Source organism: Dipodomys merriami, unplaced genomic scaffold, assembly GCF_024711535.1.
Source record: "Dipodomys merriami isolate MVZ:Mamm:240054 unplaced genomic scaffold, mDipMer1.0.p SCAF_377, whole genome shotgun sequence".
NCBI classification, from domain to species: Eukaryota; Metazoa; Chordata; class Mammalia; order Rodentia; family Heteromyidae; genus Dipodomys; species Dipodomys merriami.
The window spans coordinates 862,927-888,306 of record NW_027205348.1 but is presented as its reverse complement, the minus strand read 5'-3'; the positions used below and the strand labels follow the sequence as shown (position 1 = coordinate 888,306).

The 25,380-nt window shown below is 38.1% G+C and overlaps 1 pseudogene; it reads right to left on the bottom strand.

Moving 5' to 3' along the window:
* The window catches only part of LOC138804864 (leucine-rich repeat-containing protein 14B-like), an 83,585-nt pseudogene that overhangs the window by 6,225 nt on the left and 51,980 nt on the right, over nucleotides 1-25,380 (bottom strand).

The window sequence follows — 25,380 nt, the reverse complement described above, 5'->3', positions numbered from 1 at the left end:
TGGTAACAACCAAAAACCAGCCCTGCTTCTATTCCCTGCAAACATTCTCCAGGAAATATTGCCACACCATGCAGAACAATTCCTACCAGATCTGCTGAGTTTCTGCTAGGCCCAAAAGTCGGGTTCCCTTTCCATTTTACTTTTCATTTTCAGTCTTTTTCTCTTGTTTGTTTTTCTATGAGATCTTCTTTTATTTGTATTTATACACACACACACACACACACACACACACACACACACACACACACACACACACGCATTTGTGAAAATACCTTACAGAGAAGTTACAATTACATGAGTACATGAGCAAGGTAATGAGTACATTTCTTATTAGGGATGGTAAGAGGAAACAAAGTGGGAGGCAACAATGCTTGATAAGAAATGTACCCATTACCTTTTATTTGTATTCTGTGACAAGTGATCTGAATTTTCCCTGTTACTGCTTCCAGCACATGCTGCCCTAGGTCCAATTGAACACTCTACCACAATGCCTGGACCTCTGCTGTAACAGCTTCACCTAGTCCTATAATTGAATCCCAGGAGGCTGGGAATATGGCTCAGTGATAGAATGCTTCCCTAGCATGCATGAATTCATGGGTTCGATTCCTCAGCAACACATAAGCAGAAAACACCAGAAGTGGTGCTGTGGCTCAAGTGGTACAGTGCTAGCCTTGAGTAAAAGAAGTTCAGGGGCAGTGCAAAGGCCCTGAGTTCAAGCCCCAGGACTGGCACAAAAAAGGAAAAAGAATTGAACCCCAGGGCTTCCGATGTCACATTTAGAAGGCATGTTTTCTTCCTACATTGTCTGTCATGTGTATCTACAGCTTTCTCTAACAAAGGTTTTTCATTGAAACTACAGTTGCTTACATCTTAGCCTTAGGATCTGATATAGGGATTGATCTCTGGGCAACAGGGCTGGTTGAAATGCAAGACATTTCCTTAGCACAATTCAAGGGCCTACTCTACTTGTTTTAATGTTCTGGGAAAGTTTTCTCTTTTTTTTTTTTTTTGGGTCCAGTCGTGGGGCCTGAACTCTGGGCCTGGGCACTGTCCCTCAGCTCTTCAGCTCAAGGCTAGCACTCTACCACTTAAGCCACAGCGCCCCTTCCGGGGTTTTCTTTTTGTTTATGTGGTGCTGAGGAATCAAACCCAGGCCCTCGAGCATGCAAGGCAAGCGCTCTACCACTGAGCCACCTTCCCAGCCCCTGGGAAAGTTTTGTAAAGCAGTTTTGAAAGTTTGAAACAAGAAAGCACCAAGCTCATGGCTGGTCTCATTAACTATTGGGTGAAAACTCCAGAAAAGTGGTGGGAGGTGGGGATGTCTTCCTGCTTGGCCCATAGTAGCATGGCATGCAGATCTTCTGCAATCAAGCATATTTCTACTGATCATATGTGGACATGGCCAGCTCATCCTGGTACTCTCCAGGTAGTATTTCTTAGGCACCAGGAACTCCATGTAATGAAGTTCAGGGAGTTTACACAGTGCAGAGAAGAGGCGCTTGAGGGTGCAGGCTCACAGCAGGTTAGCAAGGAACTTGAGCTCCTAGAGATAGAGGCAGGAACACAGGCCCAGGATCATCATGACCACATAGCTATGGGTAATAGCACACTCCACTGGGGTCCACACCCGCACTATCTGGGCAACCTGTTGCCGGAGCTTGAGGAAAGTAGAGGGATATAAATGAAGCAGATTGTGTCTACTGAGGTGCAACACATCCAGCTGGGCAGCATGGATACAGTCTGCCAAGAAGTTCATGTCCACATGGTTCAGAGCACAATTGGCCAGGTCCAGCATTCTCAATCATGTCCTGAACGGGCTGTAGAACATGGAATAATCAGCACTAATCAGGGGAGTTCCATGTGAGCAACAATGGATGTGAGCAATCCATCTGCTTGTCTGTCACAGAGAACAAAGACTACACCTTGCAGGGCAAGTCTTGTTCTTACCTGACTGCATGCAGTCTATGAAAATAGTTTGTGACACATGATGCTACATGAAATGCAAATGTCTGTGTCCATAAATATGGTTCACTGGGATGCAGGCTGGCTCCCTTGCTTTCAGACAGTCTACAGCTGCTGGGCTTGCTGTGTGGTTCAGAATTAACCTGAACCAACGAAACCTTTGTCTTCATCTCACCTAAATGGCAGATTTTATCAACAACCATTTTCATATGAAAGGAGTTATGTACATGATCCTGGAGAGAACATCCACTCTGAGAGCTTGCTACAGAGGAAATGAGGCATTAGTAAGAAAAAAGAGCCATTACTCTAACAATAGAAGAATCCATTACTATAGAGCCAGGAAGGGAAAGCCAGACATCCCCAACTGAGGCACCATATCCACAATCCAATAATTCTGATTTAGATAGTGTTGGCAGCAAGCATCAGCAAAGGGGCAGCTGGGCCCTGTCTCTGACTGAGTCCCTCACTGTCTGTGCATGCCCCTCTTGATATCATAACTGCAAATGGGTGAAACTATTAGCTAAGACCTTATGATAATCCTGCTTATGGAGGAGGCCAGGCATTCCCCCAATTCCCATGAATGATCTTGGGTTAATATCTGCTCAGAAAGGCCAGGGTGACACTGCAGTCCCACAGTCAGCTGACAACAACCTCATGTCACCCAGCTGAGCCAGATTTCTATACCTGACCTGAGATAATGCCAGTCACACAGTGTTGGGAACTTTTTTGCACCACAATAGACAGCTACAGGAGTCACTATAGTTAGCTTTGCCTTATAAAGCAACATTCTAGACCCATTAGTTAGCATGTTCTTTTCACAGAGACCTCTCCCTCTCCCTTCCCCCTCCCCCTTTCCCTCTCTGTCCTGCTCTTCTTGCTTTCCCCCACTCTTCCTCCTATCTATGCTAGGGATTACAGCCAGGGTTTTTCATGTGCTAGTCAAACACTGTAGCATCAAGGCACATTTTAGCCCTCATTTTTCTTTCTTTCTTTTTTCTTTCTTTTTTTTCTATCTTTCTTTCTTTCTTTCTTTCTTTCTTTCTTTCTTTCTTTCTTTCTTTCTTTCTTTCTTTCTTTCTTTCTTTCTTTCTTTCTTCCTCTCTCTCTCTCTCTCTCTCTCTCTCTCTCTCTCTCTCTCTCTCTCTCTCTCTCTCTCTCTCTCTCTCTCTCTCTCTCTCTCTCTTTGTCTGTCTCTTTCTCTCTTTCTTTTCTTATTTTGAAGACCAAGACACCATTCAAACTCAGTATCTGATGCTTTTGCTCACTGGCTGGTACTCTAATATTTGAGCTACACCTCCAGACCTTGTTTTTTGAGGCAGTCTCCCCATGTTATCCATGCTGGACTTGAACTCACTTTCCTTCTTCCTCAGGCTTCTGAGTGTTGGGATTGCAAGCCTGGTTTTGATGCCTACCTTACACATTGTCTCTTTCTAACTAGAAGCAGTCCCCTGAGGTCCCTCACTATTCTGGATCACTCCTGGTCCTCCAACTTCTTTATTTCTCTTTTGTGCTCTCTTATGTGCAGCTCCAGAGAGCATTGAGCTTGGGGCTTTGTGAATAAGCTGTTCTTCTACCTATCACTCAGTGCCCCTACAGCCTGTGAAGCCAATGACCAGAGTGCTTGACCCATCCCTCCTCCTTTCAGTATCTGAGATTCACCCTAGGAGAATCTGGATCTTCCCTGTCAGCATGGAGAGGGCCACACTCAGCTCTATCAGGTAAGTCATGTGACTGAGCTCTCAGGAGATGGAGCCAAGGAGGCAGTCTTCATGCTTAGAAGTTGGGACAGAAGTGAAGGGTGTGTCAAAGGCCTTAATGGGGAGGATGAGTGAAGTCAGACGAGGGAATCCCACCTGGGCTAACAACTGCTGCACATGCCAGCATGTAGCCGCACATTGTGGGCAACTTCCAGCTTGCACAGCTAACCTGTCCTGGCTAGGCCTAACACCTGCAGAAGCTACCCAGGGCTCAAGCTGTCTTCCCTGAATGAGGGGCAGTGCATTTGCAGAGCAGCCATACCTGCTGATTCCAGGGCCTGCACCACTATCTCAAAGTTGCCTTCAATGGGCTGGGAAGGTGGCTCGGTGGTAGAGCGCTTGCCTTGCATGCCTGAGGCCCTGAGTTCGATTCCTCAGCACCACATAAGCAAAAGGAAAAAAGCCGAAAGTGGCGCTGTGGCTCAAGTGGTAGAGCGCTAGCCTTGAGCTGAAGAGCTGAGGGACAGTGCCCAGGCCCAGAAGGGCCCCACGACCGGACGCCCCCCCCCAAAAAAAAAAGTTGCCTTCAATGACAAAGAAATAAATGAGGACTTCAATAGGTCACCTAACTGCACAGGGCTCTGCCTGTAGTTGGCAGCATATTCTAGCCAGGAGCTCAGTGTGGCTCCATATTCCCAGAGCCCTTCCACAAAGGCATTGCTGTACCTGCACATCCCGGATACCCATAAGGTCAGATCTCTGCAGCTGATGAATCCTTTTAAAGAATTATTTAAGAAAGATTTTTCCTTTGTTTTATTTAGAAAAGAATATTTTAAAGGTTCATTCCCTGGAAAACACTTCCCCAGTTTTAAATGCCAAGACAAATAGTTGGGTTCCACATGAGAGTGCCATTAAGATACTAGAACTCTATGTACTTTTCAGGGATACAATGAATTTTGGGATGACTCAATGTTTTAGGTATCCATGATTCTAACACTAGATACATTTCTACTTTCTCAATACACTGAGAAGAGATTTTGATTCCAAGAGACTTTGAAAAATAGTATGAAGTCTTTCATAACTCCGCATCAACTCTTCATTTTATGAACTTATTTTCCTAATATAATTTATGAAGCTTTATAGTTAATTATTTTCTCCAAAGTCACAAAATCATTTTTTGAAGATTTTCTAATAGGGATAAAGCTTTGAGACTGAAAGGTCAATATAATCCTTTTTGTCTACTATAATCAAGAATCTCTTAAAATTATTGTTGAATGTTAAATTCCTCCAAAGCCTATACTTGAATGGAATCGCTTCTATCTTGAGGGTATGAATTGTGTGTGCTTGGGAAAAATTCCATTTATCCCATTAATATGTGGAGGATATTTCACAGTAAGGAGATCCAGGTAGTACTTACCCACTTTGGTCTCATCTCTGTACTCTGTGCGTTTGGGCAAACTTCAACTTTGTTCACGACTCATTTAACTTCTGTAGATTCTATGATGAAGATACTCTTTTTTTGTGGGGGGGGGGGTCTGGTTGTGGGGCCTGAACTCGGCCTGGGCACTGTCCCTCAGCTCTTCAGCTCAAGGCTAGCGTTCTACTACTTGAGCCACAATGCCACTTCTGGCTTTTTTCTTTTTGCTTATGTGATGCTGAGGAATTGAACCTAGGGCCTCAGGCATGCCAGGCAAGCACTCTACCCCTGAGCCAACTTCCCAGCCTGATGAAGATTCTCTTAAATTTAATTTTTTTCTAAAATATATCAGAAGCCTGTAAGTATTCCTCAATACATCATGTATTCCCACAACTTATGCAATCCCTTCCTTTGATAAAAAGTCCTTCCTCTAATTAATATTAGCTAACTCCAATAGTATAGTATAAATAATTACTCAGGTTGAGGAGAGAAAGTTGTTCTATAAGTGAAATAAATACTTAGTTTTATCAAATTTTATCATTTTTAACCTCTGAAAAACTCTAGAGGTCCTAACTAAAAGCAGCTTTCATTTACACACACAAGAAAAGAGGTTAATTAATCTATTATACACTAAGAACAATGAACCTCTGAGAGAAAAACCCATGGCATTTTTAATTATGGCTGTTATTATTATTTTAAGAACTTTTGTATCCCTTTTTATCCAAAGAAAAAAATTAGATACTATTCTTAAACAGACCAAGTTTCATTACCAAGAAAGTTAAAAAAAAACCTAAATAATGTGAGAAAATAACTATATATTATAGATTTTAACCTCAGAGAATATATGAAGAACTCCTCAATCAAGTAACACAAAAGGAAATTCACTTTAAAATAGTTGTGGAACTTCAACAAACATTTCTTCAAAGCAGAGAGATAAAGCACCACTAAGCAACCCCAAAGTTGCTAGGAAAATGCCATCAAATCACAGGAAGATACTGCTTCATGCCTTCTACAATGACTGTGACTTAAAAAAAATACAGAAAATGGTCTGGGAATGTGGCTTAGTTGTAGAGTGCTTGCCTAGCATGCATGAAGCCCTGGGTTCAATTCCTCAGTACCACATAAACTGAGAGAGCTGGAACTGATGGTGTTGCTCAAGTGGTAGAGAAAAAGAAGCTCAGGAAGAGTGCCCAGACCCTGAGTTCAAGCCCTAGGACTAGGAAAAAAAGAGGAGGAGTTGAACTCTTTTGGCACAGCTAAGGTAATGAGAATGTAGAATGTTACAACCACATAGAAAAAAAGTTGGTGAATCTTCAAAGAGTCTAACATAGAATTACAATATGACTCAACAATTCTATTTGTAAAGATACAAACAAACAATGGACAATAGAACTTACATGGATGCCAGTGTTCATTGTAGCCTTATTTATAAATACTGGAGAGAAACCTTCCGAATGTTCATTTATAGATGAATGAATAAACAAAATATGGCATCTCATAGTATGGAAATTAATGTGCCACAAGAAATAAATGACACTCTGTCCATGCTGTAACATGGACTGCACCAACCTTGAAAAACATTATAAAACTAAGTATTTCAAACCAGACACAAAAGCATAGCTCATGTATGATTGTACTTATAAGAAATATCTAGAATAGACAACAGAAACTGATAGCAGATTAGAGATTGTCCACAGTTAGATGGAGGAAGAGATGAGTGACAATTTATTGATTAATGATGATACAGTTTCTGTCGGGTCTTTGTCCGTCCCACGAAAGATGGACGGGGTCTGAGGAAAGGTAAGTGCGGCGCTCGCCCGTTCCCCAGCCTCCCTCAGCCCGGGAGACAATCAGACACAGGAGGGAGCCAAATCCAGCAGGTAGAAAACTCATTTATTAAAAGAGAGCAGCCCTTTTTAAAGACAAAAAGGCAAGGGAGGAAGAGGAACCAATCACTGTCAAGGTCATACCCTATCATGCACCTAAGCCTTCACGGACTGGTTAGGAACTGATCAGAAGGTCAATTGGGCTCTGCCCACTCTACTCCCTCCCAGCGCCATCTTTGCTGCCCATGTGCTCTACAGTTTCTGTTTGAAGCAATAAAAAATTTAAATACTGGTGATGGTTGCACAACACTATGAATATGAGCAATGTAACTTAAACACTTATATATTGGAAATTTGGTTATTTATAATTCACCACAGTTTAAAATGTCAAAACATGAAAATTAGTATTAAAGATGTGTTTCATGGGCTGATAAAAACCAAAATGACAGCTCAACATGAGTGGCTCATGCTTGTAATCCTAGCTACTCAGGAGGCTGTGACCTGAGGATTACAGTTTGCAGCTAATCCAGTCAGGACTTTTATCTCCAATTATATACAAAATAAACTAGAATTGTGGCTGTGACTCACATGGTAGAGAGCCAGCCTTGTGTGAAAAGGGCTAAGGGACTTGGGCTCAAGCCCCAGTAGTAGCACAAAAGAACAAAAAAAAAAACCCAAATGATAATGGTTGTTCTCAGCACTCAAGAAACCTACTAATATTTGTTCTTTCTCAATGTTTCCCTAATGTTAGGATATGAAAACCACATCCAGGAACTTTTAAAAATTCATCTTTCCTCAGCGTTTCCATAAATGCATGGCAAATCCCAGAATTGCTATACTGATTTCTATTACAGGCTTGTGACATCATGATTTCAAAACCACACACAAGGGGCTAGGGATGCAGCTCAGTGGTAGTGTTCTTGCGAAGTGTGCACAAGACCCTGTGCTCCATCCCCACGACTTCTATGAAAAAACTCCAAATCACAACACACATACTCATAAACAAAAGTATTGTTTTAACTGATCATTTCCTATAAGAATGGCTTCTATTATTTCTTTGACTAATGTTTAGCAAATCTGTGGCTCCTAAGAGAGACACAATTTACACTAACAGAGTTAAATGAAGTGATAATTTATGCGGAAGGTAGAAATTTCTCTTAAACTCTAACGGAGAGCATTATATTTCAAGTGGTACTAGGGAATTTCTTTTATCTTGCAGAAACCAGTAACATTTAGAGGCACATCAAAGACCTTTTAGAAGAAAATATGGGAAAGAATAACACGACCATTTAGGAATGCCTCAATTTCTTTTTGAGACAACAAAATAATAATAATAATCAGAATGAATATTTTCTGGATTTTGAAGATTCTGTGTATTAGCACAATGAAAATATGAAGTTTTTATAAAATTTAAAACTCTTCATTCTAACAGATCACATACAGTTGGATTTAAAAGTTTCTCTTTCTTATTTGGTAAAAGAAAATGTTATATTTTGTCTGGCTTGCCCCACAGGATCAAAAAAAGCAAGAAAATCCAAGTATTCCAGCTGGTTGCTGGTGGCTCATACATGTTATCTTAGCTGAGGATGAGATCTGAGGATTGCAGTTGAAAGGCCAGGAAGAAAACTTCCTGAGAAATTTATCTCCAATTAACCACCAAAGAAAGCCAGAAATAGGGCTGTGGCTTAAGTGGTAAAGTACTAGCCTTGAGCAGAAATGTTCAAGTACAGGACCCTAGTCCTGAGTTCATGCCCCAGGATTAGCAAAAACCAAACGAAACCAAACAAAAAATACCAAATATCCCCTTTATTCCAATCTTGCTTTCTCAGATATTAGTGAGCACATGCCTGATAAATCCTGCCCCATATTGGTGAGCATTGTCCCCCGAGGAAAACTTGATCATTCTCCATCATGTAAACTCTGAAGTGGATGAGAAAGAGAGGTGTTTGAGACTTAAGCACTAATATTTCGTTTAGTATCTTTTTTCCAGTAGCAGGAAAAATTGATGAAAGTCTGTTATTGCAAAATCTCAATGCTGGGATTCAGCCGAGATGCATTCCTGAGTTCATAGAAGAATTTACGTTAGGAAGTGGCGCTGTAGCTCAAGTGGTAGAGCGCTCGACTTGAGCTGAAGAGCTAAGGGACAACGCCCAGGCCCAGAGTTCAAGCCCCACGACCGACAAAAAAAAAAAGAATTTACGTTATGCTCCTCAGTTCAACAAGAAGAGGTCCATGTTTTTATTTTCCATGCTACTTCAACACTTCAACCCTTGACATTCAGATAGAACACACACACACATATGCCTTAAAGGGCTTCTCTTCCACATTTTGCAAAATATAACGTTGAGCATGTAGGTTTAGGTATCCATTTCTGTTGTTGCCAGGGACCAGCCTCGGATCACAATCCTCTACATACTCATCCTTCATAGCTCAAATTATAATGTGTACCATTATCCCTGCTTGTTGGTTGATCTGGAAACTCACATTTTACCCAAGCTGGCTTCAAAATGCAATCTTCTATACTACTTTCCAAAGTGGTTGAGCAAGTTTATACTCCGACCAACAATGCAGTAAGGTTCCCTTCTGTCCACATCCCATTCAGCATCTGTTGTTAATAGAGTTCTTAATTATAGCCAATCTAACTGGGGTGAGGTGGAATCTCAATGTTGTTTTGATTTGTATTTCTTTTATGGCTAGGGAGGTTGAGCATTTATTTCTTCATTGGCCATCCTTCTTTCCTCTTCAGAGAAATTTCTCTTTCATTCTTTAGCCCACTTATTTATTGGGCAGTTGTTTCTTTGAGGATTTGTTGTTGGGGGATTTAATTGAGTTCCAGGTATATTGTAGATATGAGACACTTGTCCGTTGTATGGCTAGTGAAGATCTTCTCCCAATCAGTGGACTTCCTATTGATCTTGCCAGCTATGACCTTTGTCTTGCAGAAATTCTGCAATTTCATGCACTCCCAATTGTCCAACCTTTCTTTGATTTGCTGTGTTTCTGGATCTCTTTTACAAAAATTTCTGCCTGTGCCAAGGAGACCTAGGGTTTCTCCTATTTTATCTTGTAATGTTTTCAGGGTGTCTGCTTTGACACCCAGGTCTTTGATCCATTTGGAGTTGATTCTGGTACAGGGTGATATATAAGGATCTAGCTTTAGTTTTCTACAAGTGATTAACGAATTTTGCCAGCACCATTTACTGAAGAGGCTGTCTTTCTTCCATTCTATTTTTTTTAGCTCCCTTATCGAAGATTAGATGGCTATAGGTCTGTGTGTTCATTTCTGGGTTCTCAATTCTATCCCATTAGTACTGAAGTCTGTTCTTGTGCCAGTACCAAGCTGGTATCATTACTATGGCTTTGTAGTAAAGTTTGAAATTTGGTATTGATATTCCTCCAGCACTATTTTTTCTGTTAAGGATCGTGTTTGCTATTCGGGGTATTTTATTATTCCATATCAGCTACTTTGAAAAGTAGTATGGAGGTTCCTCAGAAGACTCCATATAGAGCTCCCCTATGACCCAGCAATACCACTTTTGGGCGTTTACCCAAATGATCACAAACAAGGCCACACTAAAGCTACCAGCACGACTACGTTTATTGCAGCATTATTTACCATAGCTAAGATATGGAACCAACCCAAATACCCCTTCATAGATGAATGGATCAAGAAAATGTGGTATATATACACAATGAAATTCTCTGCTTCCATCAGAAAGAATGGCATTGCCCCATTTGTTAGGAAATGGAAAGATTGGTACAAATTATATTAAGTGAAGTAAGTCAGGCCCAAAGAAACATAGGTCCCATGGTTTCCCTTATTTGCAATAACTAGTATATGTCTGAGACAAGCAGAAACGGTCAGATAAGTTGATGTTAGGCAAAATGAACCCTAAGATAAGGACTCATGTTTTTTTTCTTTCTTGTGATTTTTTCTTTTTTTGAGGGGGGGGGGGTCTGGTTGTGGGGCCTGAACTCTGGGTCTTGGTACTGTCCCTCAGCTCTTCAGCTCAAGGTTAGCGCTCTATCACTTGAACCACAGCACCATTTCTGGCTTTTTTTCTTTTTGTTTATGTGGTGCTGGGGAATTGAACCTAGGGCCTCATGCATGCAAGCAAGTGATCTACCACTGAGCCACTTTCCCTGCCCCTTTCTTGTGATTATTTCTAACATATTTATAAGATGATTTCTTTCTTGCTATGTATGTCCCTCCCCCACAGTATAACCACTGTTTTCACTGTAGTTGATGTTGGTATAATTTGTGGAGGGGAAGGGAATAAACAAATTGTTTAAATAAGGATACAGGTGGATCCATTGCAACAATGAGATGTGCAAGACGTTATATCAAAAAACGAACTTTACAACTTTGGTGGGGGGGCGCATATGGGGGAAGGGATGGGAACAAAGAAGGAAGCAACAATGCTTGATAAGAAATGTACATTACCTTGCTCATGTAATTGTAACCTCTCTATATGGTACTTTCACAATTAAAAAATGCAATCTTCCCTATCTCCACCTCCAGAATAGCTAGGATTATATATATGCCACCGTGTTCAATGTAAAATTAACTCATTTTTTTGTTTGACTGAGGTTTGAACTCAGGGTGGCATTCTACCACTTTGTCCATACACCAGCTCTTATCAAGTTTTTTATCTTTAGTTTATGGATCACTTAATTCACTCCAAGTATCAATTTCATTTTAATTTTAAGAATTATAGTTTATTTTTGTTTTCCTTAAAATATTTGTGCAAAGGAAGGAATGTTCTGTTTGAAAATAAAGATAGTTACCCTTTAAAATATTTACTCTGTATTGAAACTCTTAGAAGGCAAGGTATGGCTCAAGTGGCAGAGCACCATTCTTGAGTAAAAACCAAGCAAGCATGTGAACAAGCCCAATTTTACCGCACCCACACCCACCCACCCACCCACCCACCCACCCACACACACACACACACACACACACACACACACACACACACACACACTACAACACTTGGCATGAAATTTTAAGCTTTACAGGTATTAATAATTTTACTTCTCACAAAAATGATTGTGTTAACTAATACCTATAGTTAACACACGAAAAGTCACTAGAATTATATATACTATTTTATTTTCCAGATGAGGAAACTGAGTCATGGGAAAGATCAGAGGATATTTTAGAAGAGGAAGCCAGGAATTCTGTTTTAGAACCCACAGGACTTAACACACTATTGACACTATAATACTGCTTGATTTAGTGTATTAAAAATCCCCTCTGTACATTATTTTTACCACACCTCTGATGGACTTCCTGCTCATTGTGTTGATTAAAATTTGACCACTTTCATTAATTCACTAAACATTTTCCCAGAGCTGCCCAGGCTTCTGAAAACACTAAGCTAATAGATATTTTTGAGGGTCAAGTAAAAATCTGCAGAGATAGGTTTGTATGAAGCTAATGAAGTTTAAGCTTATCCTCTTGGGAGCCCTTCAAGGTCATGGAAGAGGAACAAGCTGTGGTCACCCAGTCAAAAATTTTGATACATTTTGAGACATATAAATTCAAATGGATAGAACTAGTATATCTTTCTAACCCAATATCTCCTGTGTCATTTGGCATGCTTTCTTCCCTTCTTAATTATTTTTAGATAGTTGTAGGAGTTTCAACTAAATGTGTCCCTTTACATGTACAGTGCATTTTGATCAGTTAATGCTTGCATCATTCTCCCCTCCACCTATCCATTTCCTTGCCTATTTTCTAATATGTCTGAGTTCCATTTCCACATGTGCAAATTGAATATTATGACTATATTTGCCCACCATTCATCCCTCTATTTGTCTACTCACTTCTCCTTATTTCCCATCCCTCTCACTCATATTTGAGCTCCTTAGTATTCTTTTGTTAAACTGTTGTTCAAAGTTGTACTAATTTATATTTCCACCAATTAAGGTTCCTTCTCCCCTCCTACTCCATTCTTGTCAGCATTTGTTGCTGTTTGTATTCTTGATGATGGCCATTATGTCTAGAATGAGATGGAATCTTGATTCTGTTTTGATTTGCATTTCTTTTTTGGCTAGAGGTCTTCTACAGGTTGTATTTTTAGGTAAATAACCATGTCCTTTGCTGTGCAGAAGCTTTTTAGCTTGATACAATCCTATTTGCCAAGTCTCTTTTTTATTTTCTAAGTTCCTGGAGTTATATTTAGGGAGTTTCTGCCTATGTCAATACATTCTAATGTTTACTCTTTCCTGTAGTAAAGTTTTAAATCTTATATTGAGGTTTTTGATCCACTCTGAATTGATATTAATTTAAGGTGTGAGAGAGGTCATATATATGGACATTTGGTTTTCCCAGCACCATTTGTTGAAGAGGCTGTCTTTTTCCACCATACATTTTATCAGATAGCTGTGGGTTCTTGTATTCATTTCTTCGCCTTCTAGTCTGTTCCACTTCAGGTCTGTCATACTTTCTAGAGTGGCTAGGACTATTTTGAGATTAACTAAGGAGAATGTGAGTTGGAATTCATTTAGTTTGACTTTACAGAAGTCTCTGATAATCACATATTGAATAATTTATTTACTGATAGTGATTGTACTGTAGCAATAATTTTTATGGCACATTTTTAATAGAAACATTGAGCAAAGCTGTTTAATTGTTTAATCATTTGTTAATGAAGAGGAATTCATCACATAGATTGAGAGAATATTTTGGTTCTCTTGCTGATTGATACATATACACCTAAAATTGATGAAAGCAACATAATTGTTAGACACACAGGTTAATGAGTGTCTAAGTAAGTTGAAAATGATTTAAGGTTAGTCTCTGGACAGGAAAAAAATAAAAGGATCTGAGAATATAGAACTCACCTAGAAAAAACTTCAGAGAGAGGATTTCACAAACAAGACAATTCAAAACTGAAAATATGGAAGAATGAAAATATAGTCAATTATATTGTATGAAAGTATGAATTATTTTTTATAAAATATATTAATAAACAATTATCATTTTACAAAATATTTATAGTATAACCTAAAATAGTAAAATACCTTTTCATTTCAAAGAATGAAAAAAAAGATACCAAAGGAATATGGGATAACTGCAAAAGACGTTACATATGGATGATGGGAATATCATAAGGAGTAAAGGAAAAGAAATAGAAAAAGTATTTGAAATAATAATGACAGAACTTTCCCCAAATTAATGTCAGGTATGAGCTACACTTTCAGGAGAAACTCTGGTAACAGCAAGTTACCAGAATGAATTCTGCAAACAACAATAAAGGCCCCTAAAAGAAGAAAAAAATCCTCACAAAACAGGTATATGTGGCATGCTGTAATAGTTCATGGTTATAAATTAAAAATAGCCAAAAGGTCTAAGCATCTTTCAGAACTGTAGTACAGGTGATGACAAGTCCCTGGACACTTTCCTAATGTCTATGACAATCAGAGGGAAACCTTCCTTGACCCCATGAGAGCAGAACTTTCTAGAGGATTACGAGGTTCCTATGACAATGAGTCTGAAATACCTTATTTTCCCTGGGGACAAAGTCATTACACTACTTATAAGCTATATGAATCTTAAAATGAAGCTTACTCCTGCAAAATCTGCTTAAAGTGCATTTATGAAAGTAAGAACTGATAGCTCAATATAAGAATAAGAAAATGGGAAGCATTCCTAAACTCTGAAAATGGAATTCTCAAAGTTAGTCAGCTGACTACTGACTACTGCCCTGGACCTGCTTCTATTTTCTACATTGTAACACTGCTAGTGGTTCATACCTGTAATTATAGCTACTCAAGAGGCTGAGATCCTAGGATGGCAGGTCAAAGAAGTCAGACTGGGCAGAAAAATACCAGAAAATCTTATCTCCAATTAACCAGCAAATAGCCAGAGGTATGACTCAAATGGTAGCATGCTAGCCTCAAATCTCAAATAAATAGAGAGAGAATCCAAGGCCCCAAGTTCAAGTCTCAATTCCGGCACACAGAAAAACAAACTAAAAGAATACTGTTATGGGGTGAGGGGAGCATCAAAAATATAAAAAATAAAAAAGAATACTGCTAAAGGAAAGTTTTTGAGTATTAGAAGGGGCTCAAGGTTTATAACTTTATATTATATACGCATATAATACGTACAGCTATAATTTAAAATATATAATCAATTTATACATGTAAGAGAGTCCAATCATGATATAGATTATATAATATGTTTTTCCTTTTTTTACTTTTTTATTGTGAAAATACTGTACAGAGAGATTATAATATATTTTTCTATGGACGAACAAAGACAAGAATTTCATTTTTAGAAGCCAAACAAGTAAGAATATGAAGTGAAATACTTAAACTCTACTAAAAACAAAAATCACCAACCTGGAATTCTGAACCCATGAAATTATCCTTCATCAGTCAGATAAATATAATTGACATCTACATTAGAAGGGATTGTATTCAAGTTCACACATGAAAAAAAAAAAAAAAGGTCACACATGAGCTTTCATTGAGACAGAGAAAATTCCAGGTAAGAATATAAATGAAAACAATAGAAATAATATAATACCTGCTCTTGCACCAAATAGAATTAAACTTGAAATCCATAATATAAATTAATAATAGAAAGATACTTAAAGATTAAACACTGCTAGGTGTCCAGGGTACATATCTGTTGTCTTAGCTATGTGAAATGCTGAGACTAGGCAGATTGATGTTCCAGGCCAGCCAGGGTGGAAAACAAAAGTCTTCAAAACTTCATTTAATGGAATGAAGATGGTATACACCAGTCATCTCAGCAATGATGAAAATCCATATGGGAAGGAGGTGAGACACATCTCAGAAGTATATAACCAATGCTAAAAAGACTGGAGATATGGATCAGCAGTATGACACCTGACTAGCAAATGTGAGGGCCTGAGTCAAACTCCAGTGTCACCTAAACAAAGAAACGAACAAATATATCTCAAACTTTGAAATGCATCAGAAGCAGTGCTTTGAAAGAAACTTCTAGCACTGAATGCATACAGTAGGAGGTAGACCTCAAGTTATTAAACCAAGTTTCTATTTTAGTTAACTAGAAAAATTCCTGAGTTCAATCTCTAATACCACTACCACCACCCAGAAAAAATAAATGAAACTTGTAGAAAATCCATACACCGAAACCTGCAATGATAAATTCAAAAGTAATTCTTTGAAAAGATCAAGAAAATCAGTAAGATACTACTTAAGATGAGGATTAGATAAATTAACAATATGAGAAATAAAAGAGATATCTGATAATTTCAATGATGTTAAAGTATAATAAAGATAACAAAGGAATATTGTGAACAAACCTATGCCACAAATTTGATAATCTAAATGTAATAGACCAATTTCTTCCAAAATATCTGTCAAAACTTACACAAGAAGAAATCAAGCAGGATAAGTCTGAATCAATTGAAAAAAATTGAATAGCTAGGAATACAGGTGTGAGAACCAGAACCTGTCCATCTTAATGTATTTTTAATGACTTCAAGTCTATCAAGTTATCACAAAGACTTTGAAATCTTATTACTTATTTATCCCTTTTTATACTAGCTGCTATTCTAGTTCTTTTTCCATGTATTATTAACCTGTGTGATAGTTACATTATGCTTTGAGGTTGGTGTAACTACAAATTTTCCAGAAAGAAATTGATGCAAAATAAATTGTTCAATTCTATGAGGCGGTTTAAATGGCAGACCGGGGGCTCAAACCAGAATTTGGTGTTTGTGCCTTAGTGCAGTGTACTCCTCTCTGTGCCACTTCTGTGAGATAGGATGCATTTATAATTCCATACCTGGATTTCTATTTCACTTTGAATTCTATAGCATTTGCTATGGGTTCCATAGCTTTGTTTTTATTTCCTCTGTTGTAATTTTAGGTCTTAGAAAGGGCAGTGATTATTTTTTTACTCTGTCCTATTGTTTCAGACTTTTAGACTATATATGGACCCAGCATTATAAAGCAATTTTCCACTGGTCTAGATAATTTAGCACACACTGCAAACTCTGAAAGCTTCAATTGGGAGATACGTCCAATTACTTTCCAATCTATTTTTATGTAATAATCAATTTTGAAAGTATAAACCATATTCCGTTTGTAGGATTTGCATTTTGCTTAAAATAAAGTCCAATTTCTGAGATTCTCTAATAAGCATTGTAGATTATCCAAAACCTTAGCAAGTCAAATACTTGTCTCACTTCGTCTACCAAGAAGAAACCTGGAGTTCCCCAATCTTAATATTTTGTGCCATTTTGAGCATAATATTGTAACAGGTTCGAAGGCCCTTTGACTGAGGGGCACTATCATTTGGGCTCAGAGATTAACCAAAAGCAGTATAAAAGCTTGGCATCTCAGCTTCCACTTTATATCCACCTACCAGACCAATGACTTACTGTATCCAGGTTCCAGCTGAGAAATCCTGAGATGATGAACTGCCTGGCTCTCTTTGAGTACTGCCTTCCAACTCTCACCACATGAACACGTGTGTGACTGGGATTTTAAAATTATGCATTTGTTATTGGATGCTGGTGTCTCACACCTGTAATCCTAGCTACTCAGCAGGCTGAGATCTGAAGATCCTGATTCAAAGCCAGCCAAGGCAGGAAAGTCAGTGATATGTATCTCCAATTAGGTAGCCCTGAAAAGCCCAAAGTGGAGCTGTGGCACAAGTGGTAGAGTGCTAGCTTGACTATAAAAGCTAAAGGAGTACATCCAGGCCCTGAGTTCAAGACCTAAGAGTAGAACAAAAAACCAAACTACAAAAACATAAAAAATATGCATTTCTCTCCTGCCACTGCCTTTTCCTCCTATATAAAGCTAAAGAAAATGTGTACTCAACTTGGGAGGGGGAAGGAAGGAGCTGGGGAGGTGGGGAGGGAAGGTATGGTAGAGGAAAAACAAAGGAGGAGGAAACAATGTTCGATAGGAAATGTATTCATTACCTTACTCATGTAACTGTCCCTCTGTATTCTATTTTTATAATAAAACAACATAAAAAAGAAGAAAATATATGCTTAGACTGGACCTATGGAACCAGGAGTATATTCCTGGACCCTGTAACAATGGGTTTCATCTATCAAAGTTAATGGACGTATCTTTGATGCTTATATTCATAAGCCATCTATTTGGCATTTTGAATTTATGACAACATTTTTTGCTAGCTTTCAGACTTGAACTCAGAGCCTTGCACTCTTGCTTGGATTCTTCTCTCAAATCTGGTGATCTCCCACTTGAACCACAGCTCCACTTCTGACTTCTTGTGGGTTAATTGGAGATAAGAGTCTCTTGGATTTGCCTACCTAGGCTCACTTTGAACTGTGATCCTCAGATCGCAGCTTCCTGAGCAGCTTAGAATACAGGCCTGAGCCGCTGGCACCCTCCTATAACAAATATTTTTAACTTTTCAAAACCTCTGTGATCACCTGCCCTTGGAACAGGTAGCAGTACTCTGTTCTATACCAATTTTCCTCCACAGCACCTAAGCAATCGTCCCAGAGAAATCTTCCCTTACCTCCTACTACCCTGTCCCTAGACACTTCTCTAACCCCAATTTCTGTCTCTCTGCTCACACTGTCTTCATTTTCTCCACACTACTTACTCTCTTCTAAAATAACAAGTTGAACTATAAGAAATTGTGATTCACTTAGGGTAGAAGCTCTTGTTTGGTTTCTATGTTTACTTCCACATGGTCCAACATAAAAACAAGACATTTTATCTGCTTCATCAGTCACCTATCCTTACTTCCCTAAATCCAGTACCTGGCAGATATAATAAGATATAAACCATCTTTTCAATCTCAATCATTTCCTTCAATACTGAGTTAAGATAAAAAAAATCAGGATGATAATTGACAGCACTTCCACAGAGAAGGCCTTTGGGTGTGATTTCTCTACATGTCTAATGATACACCTTTCAATACAGACACACATCAACCCTGATCCCAGCACACGTTGTGAACATGCCACAGCCATTGCTCTGTCATGGGATTGTAATATAAATTCCATTTAATAGAGTCATTACATAATGGAGATTTTTGTGTTTCCCTGTGAGCATGGTACTTGTTAACTTTGTAGCAAATTTAACAAGCATCTCAGTGACAACCAAACCTCTACATCTTTTTCCTGTGAAAGGTGCAATGGGGAATGATACCAGGCAGGCCTGTATCCTTATATTGATTCAGTTAATCAATTTTATGATAGAATCATTATTTTGAACTTATTCTGCTAAACTGTAGTTAGTTTGCCAGATATGCATTTTTTGAAAATGGAAGAGCTTTGTGGTGCTAGGTCCTCTCCAGGAGCAAACCCACACAAAGGGATAGATTTTTCTATATCTCTTGCTCAACAATCTATTTTGTAAATATTTCTAATTGTGGATTGTTTTTTGCAACTCCTAACTCTTGAACTCAAGTCCTGTGCAATGTCCCTGAGCTTCTATTACTCAAGGATAACACTCTACCACTTGAGCCACAGCAACACTTCTGGCCTTCAATGAGGAATTGAACCCAGAACTTCATGCAAGCACTCTACCACTAAGCCACATTCCCAGACTATGGGTTTTGTGTGTGTGTGTGTGTGTGTGTGTGTGTGTGTGTGTGTGTGTGTGTGTGTGTGTGTGTGTGTGTGTGTGTATGTATGTATTGGTTCTGGGCTTGAACTCAGGGCCTGAACACTATCCCTGAACTTTTGTACTCAAGGCTACTGCTCTATCACTTGATAGCTCCACTCCAGGGTTTTGGTGACTAATTGGAAATAACAATCACACCAACTTTCTTGTTCAGGCTGGCTTCAAACCATGATCCTCAGATCTCATCCTCCTGAGTAGCTAGAATTACAGGCGTTGGAAATCTAATTCTGTTTGTTTTATTTTTGCTTGCAAATAAACCTATGCACATTGAATTTCAAACTTTACACTGGAATATTGTTTATATGTTTGATGAATAGTGATATTTCTATTGCAATGTTCATCAGAAAAGTATGAATAATTTCTGAAATTGGGTCATTATTTCTGTAGTCAATAACATTGTGATAACAAGTCCAGTCTCTGGCAAATGATTTAAAAATTTATTCTCTGAGATCAATTCATCTTTTTAAATTTGTACCTATCTTCAGTGATCTTAAGGATCACTTAAGGAATAATAATAGGAAGTACTAGTTTGGGGACTATAATAACTGCTCTTGCATTTTACATTAATGAAATGTATGTGAGAAAAATTAAGTTTTTAATTACCTTTTCTCTGAAATTTCCAAACTACCAACAGATTATTTGATAACCTGAAGTTAGTGGTGACTCTGGGGAGGAAGGACCTTGATTTGCAGCATTTGCCAAATTTTGTGCTGTAAGTAGTCCCATAATGGGCTATTTTAAGCTAATCAAAAGTTAAGCCCTTTTATATTTCTAAGTACTTTGTCACGGATTTTTGTAAAGTCAAAGATGCATTCGCCTTCCAGCTGACTATTATACTATGAAACTCCTCTTCAAAAACATTGGCCAAGATAGAAAAATAACAGTTACTCTGTCATTTCAGAACTAAAATATGTGGCTTAGATGGTAAGACTTCCTTCAGTGCAGTTTACTCTATGGTTAACAGGTGGCTTATTGGCTTCAACTGTTGATAATCCAGCACTGATCCTAGATTCAGAATCAAAGTAAAACTTCACAGTTACAGCCAGAGTTTATTCAGTACTTGCTTTTAAATTACAAAATAAGCTTAAATAGTTAAAACACAAATAGGACACAGATTTACTTTAATCTGTCAAAAAGATAAATAAATATTTAATGGTTTAAATTGTGACCTTCAAAAATAGGTACAAAGTCTGACCCTTCTATTACCTTTGCGTACCTGGGAGTATGATCTCATTTAAACATAGGCTCTTTGCAAATGTAGTCAATAAAGGATCTTAGTGAGACAACATGTGAATTTAGATTAGACCCTAAACCCAATGATAAGGTAATTTCAGGGATTGGATTTGTTTGGGTTGTTGTGCAGTACGGCACAGATCATAATTTACCCGAAAGACTCAGCTACTCAATCCCAAGCTGCTTGTTGCCCATGGAAATATGACCTGCCAGATCTTCTGGGTGTTGTTCTTTTGTTTCGTTTGGTTTTGTTTTCCTGAGGAGAAGCCAGAAGCAAGATTTTCATTTGATAGCACTGTAGATTTAAATGTCTCAAGCAAAGGAAAAGGAAGAAAAGAGAAAAAAATGATTGGTTCTTTTCAGGTTTTGAACAAATGTATGACCTTTGCTTTATAAAGTAACATCTAGATCTAAAAGAGTTATGCTAATTTGTTGCTTGGTAATTGTCATTGTTTCTCAGTGCCTTCAATTAACAATGCTTCCAAATAAAATAGGCTTAAAATTTGTCATCCTTTATCATCCTAGTTAGAGTGGCCGATGTGTATACAGGAATATCTTAAATTTACAGGCAACTGGTTTTCTAGAACCATTTTGAAGTAAAGAATTTCAAATGATGAAAGTGTGGTATTACAAAACAATAATTTATTTTGAAGGTTCAGCTTTTTCATATACTGCAAGGTAAGCTATTGGGCTGTTGGGTGCTCATAATAAAATGATTGTATAAAGAATTTCAATCTCCCATTTTAGGTTTTAAGCCTACAACTTTTAGAACTAGTTATGTCTTTAAAAAGTCAACTATCCAAGTGAAAAAGGAAATCCATTTTCTCAATTTTCAATCTAATTTGAAGAACATATTTTTAGCTATGGGAACAATAGTTAGCTCTGCCTGATGACATGTTGTCTTTAAATTTTATGAAAAGAAAGAATTAGAAACAATTTCGCGGCTATATATTGCAGAACATAGAGGAGGAGGTTATATTGTAATTTGATTCTTTATTATTATATGCTGTGAGGTTACAAAAGATGGTGACAATTTACATTATTCAGAGGTACAGCTCATGAAGCACTGCCATGGTAGCTGGAAGTCTGACTACAGAATTGGTCCAGACAAGACCCGCCTGCCAAGAAAGCAAACTAAAATGACGTGATATGATAAAAACAAATGAGTGAAAAAGTGGCTACAGCCATTTCCTATCAAATAAAATGATGAAAGAAAGACAGATGGGCCTCGTGGAGCAAGATGGTCGGGTTAACAGTGAGGATAAAATATTTAACTAAAGGCAGCCACTATTGTTGCAAATATATTTAATAAGTTGAAATAAACAAGTGTATATAGCCATAAAGACGAACTGTAGTTCATTGTAGTTCTCTGAAGAGGAATATGGGATATATGGAAAACAAATTATCATAGGAATAGGAATGGGCAACAAATATTTGCATAAATGAAATAGAAATAAAAGCTGTTTTCTGGAAAACTAATTGTTTTTTATAGGTGGATGATTCATAGATGATCTGTGTGTGTGTGTGTGTGTGTGTGTGTGTGTGTGTGTGTGTGTGTGTGTGTGTGTGTGTGTGTACGTGCGTGTGCGCTGTTGTCACTGGGCACTGGGACTTGAACTCAAGGCCAGGGTACTACCCCATAGGCTTATTGCTCAAGACTGGTGCTCTAGAAGTTCCAAATATAACTTCTCCTAGTTAGCTGGAGATAAAGTCTTCTCTGTCCTGGCTGTCTTCAAATTGTGATCCTCAGATCTCAGCCTCTTGAATAGTTACAATTACAAGCATGAGACATGAGTCAGTGGCTACCTGATAAGTCTATGCATGTTTTTGTGTTTTGTATGTTTTTAAATATTCTCTTTTAAGAAAAACCATAAAACATATGAAAATAAAACTTAGTTGAATTAAAAATTTAGCCAGACTTTGTGAAATATTAAATGCCTTAAGATGTGTATTGCCTGGGATTTCACTTCTAAAATAAATAATTTAAGCCTTTTTATTTGAGAGATGAGAAATAATTTTCTTCTCAAATGCACATTTGCAAAAGATTTTGGAATGTTGTCTCTAGTGATTTTGACTTTTTTAGGAGATGAATAATGATGAAATTATATTTTATTCAGGGTTCAGAAATCTATCAAACATTTTTGGTTTGCATAAATAAACAAATGGTTAACATTCTATTTTAAAATAAAACAAAATATTCTCTTTTGGTAAAGTTTCCCATAGAAACCTAAGAAAAATAAAATAAATAAATGAGAACATCACTGAGGCTTTGCTCCGAATGATTTACAGTATCCAAAAGTTTTCACTTGCTTTGTGCTAATATTGTCCATGACCATTACATGGGTTTTCAGGAAAAGCTATTATCCATTATGTATACCATTCATAATTGACTCATAGCTCTTACCAACATGCTGTTGAAATTCTTTTCACTTACTATTTTGGGAACAAAGAAAAACTCAAGGGATTTTTATGCAAAATTGGTAGTATTTCCCCCATTTCAGAGTCCAGGAAGGCAATGTAAACTTTTATGACTCTCCTGAGTCTCAAATTATTCTGCTTTAAATATTCCCTGTATGAGAAATAAAAAGAAGCAATCTATATGTGTGAACTATTTTTAATGTCAGTTTAAACAGATGTTTATCCAAAGAAGTCATACAAATCATCATCATTAGTCTTTGAGAGTATGTTCGCCATCATTATCAGGGAAGGCAAGTAAAATTATCTTAAGATATTATTGCTGTTAAGATGGCTATTATAAAAAAAGATAAGAAAACAGATAAGAGGAGTAAAAACAACTATTGTCAATCAGATAGAGAATTCAGAACCTAGATCTCAGAACCTTTGTGCTCTCTTGAGGGTAATTCAAAATAGTGCAATAACTATGGAAACCAGTATGAAGATGCCTCATAAAACTAAAAATAAAACTTCTATATGATTAGTAATTCTACATTTGGATATATATCTAATATATTAAAATCAGGATCCCATCAAAGACCTTGGAGTCAAAGCAGACACTCTGAAAACATTACTGGATGGAATAGAAATAAACCCTAGGTCTCCGTTGCACAGGCCGAAATTTTTTTAATAGAGATCCAGAAACACAACAAATCAAAGAAACGTTGGACAAATGGGATTGCATGAAATTGCAGAGCTTCTCCATGGCAAAGGACATAGCTAGCAAGATCAATAGAATACCGACGTATTGGGAGAATCTTCACTAGCCATACATTGGTCAAGGGTCTCATATCTAAAACATACCTTGAACTCAAAAAAATTAAATCCCCCAACAACAAATCTTCAAAGAAACAAGTGGGCTAAAGACTTAAAGAGAAACTTCTCTGAAGAGGAAAGAAGGATGGCCAATAGACACATGAAGAAATGCTTAACCTCCCTAGCCATAAAGAAATGCAGGAGCTGGGAAGGTTGCTCAGTGGTAGAGCGCTTGCCTTGCATGTATGAGGCCCGGAGTTCGATTCCTCAGCACCACATAAGCAAAAAGAAAAAAAAAAGCCGGAGGTAGTGCTGTGGCTCAAGTGGTAGAACACAAGCCTTGAGCTGAAGAGCTGAGGGACAGCGCCCAGGCTCAGAGTTCAGGCCCCACGACCAGACCCCCCCCCAAAAAAAAGGAATGCAAATCAAAACAACATTGAGATACCACCACACTACAGTTAGAATGGCTAAAATCAAGAAGTCTAATAATAACAGATGCTGGAGGGGATGTAGACAGAAGGGAACCTTAAGTCATTGTTAGTGGGAGTGTAAACTTGTTCAACCACTTTGTAAAGCAGTATGGAGATTCCTCAAAAGACTCCACAGAGAACTCCCCTATGACCCAGCAATCCCACTTTTGGGCATTTACCCAAATGTTTATGAACAACACCACACTAAAGCTACCAGCACGACTATGTTTATTGCAGCATTATTTACTATAGCTAAGATATGGAACCAACCCAGATGCCCCTCAGTAGATGAATGGTTCAAGAAAATGTGGTATATATACACAATGGAATTCTCTGCCTCCATCAGAAAGAATGGCATTGTCCCATTTGTTAGGAAATGGAAAGATTGGAACAAATTATATTAAGAGAAGTAAGGCCGGCCCAAAGAAACATAGGTCCCCTGGTTTCCCTTATTGGCAATATCTAGTATATGTCTGAGTCAAGCAGAAAAGGTCAGATAAGGTGATGTTAGGGAAATGAACACTAAGATATGTATTCAAATGTTTTTTTTTTCTTTCATGCGATTTTTTCTAACACATTTATAAGATTATTTCTTTGTTGCTATGTATGTCCCTCCACTACAGTATAACCCTGCTTTCACTGTACTTGATGTCGGTATAATTTGTGTAGGGGAAGGGGAAAACAAATTGTTTAAATAGGGATACAGGTGGACCCATTGCAACAATGAGATGTACAAATCGTTATGTCTAAAATGAACTTTACAAACTTGGTGCGGGGGGGGGATTGGGAGGAGGATTGGGTGCGAGGGAAGGGGTAGGATGTGAAGGGATGGGAAGGGGAAACAAAGGAGGAGGCTACAAGAGGCTACAATGCTTGATAAGAAATGTACTCATGGGCTGGGAAGGTGGCTCAGTGGTAGAGCGCTTACCTTCCAAGCATGAGGC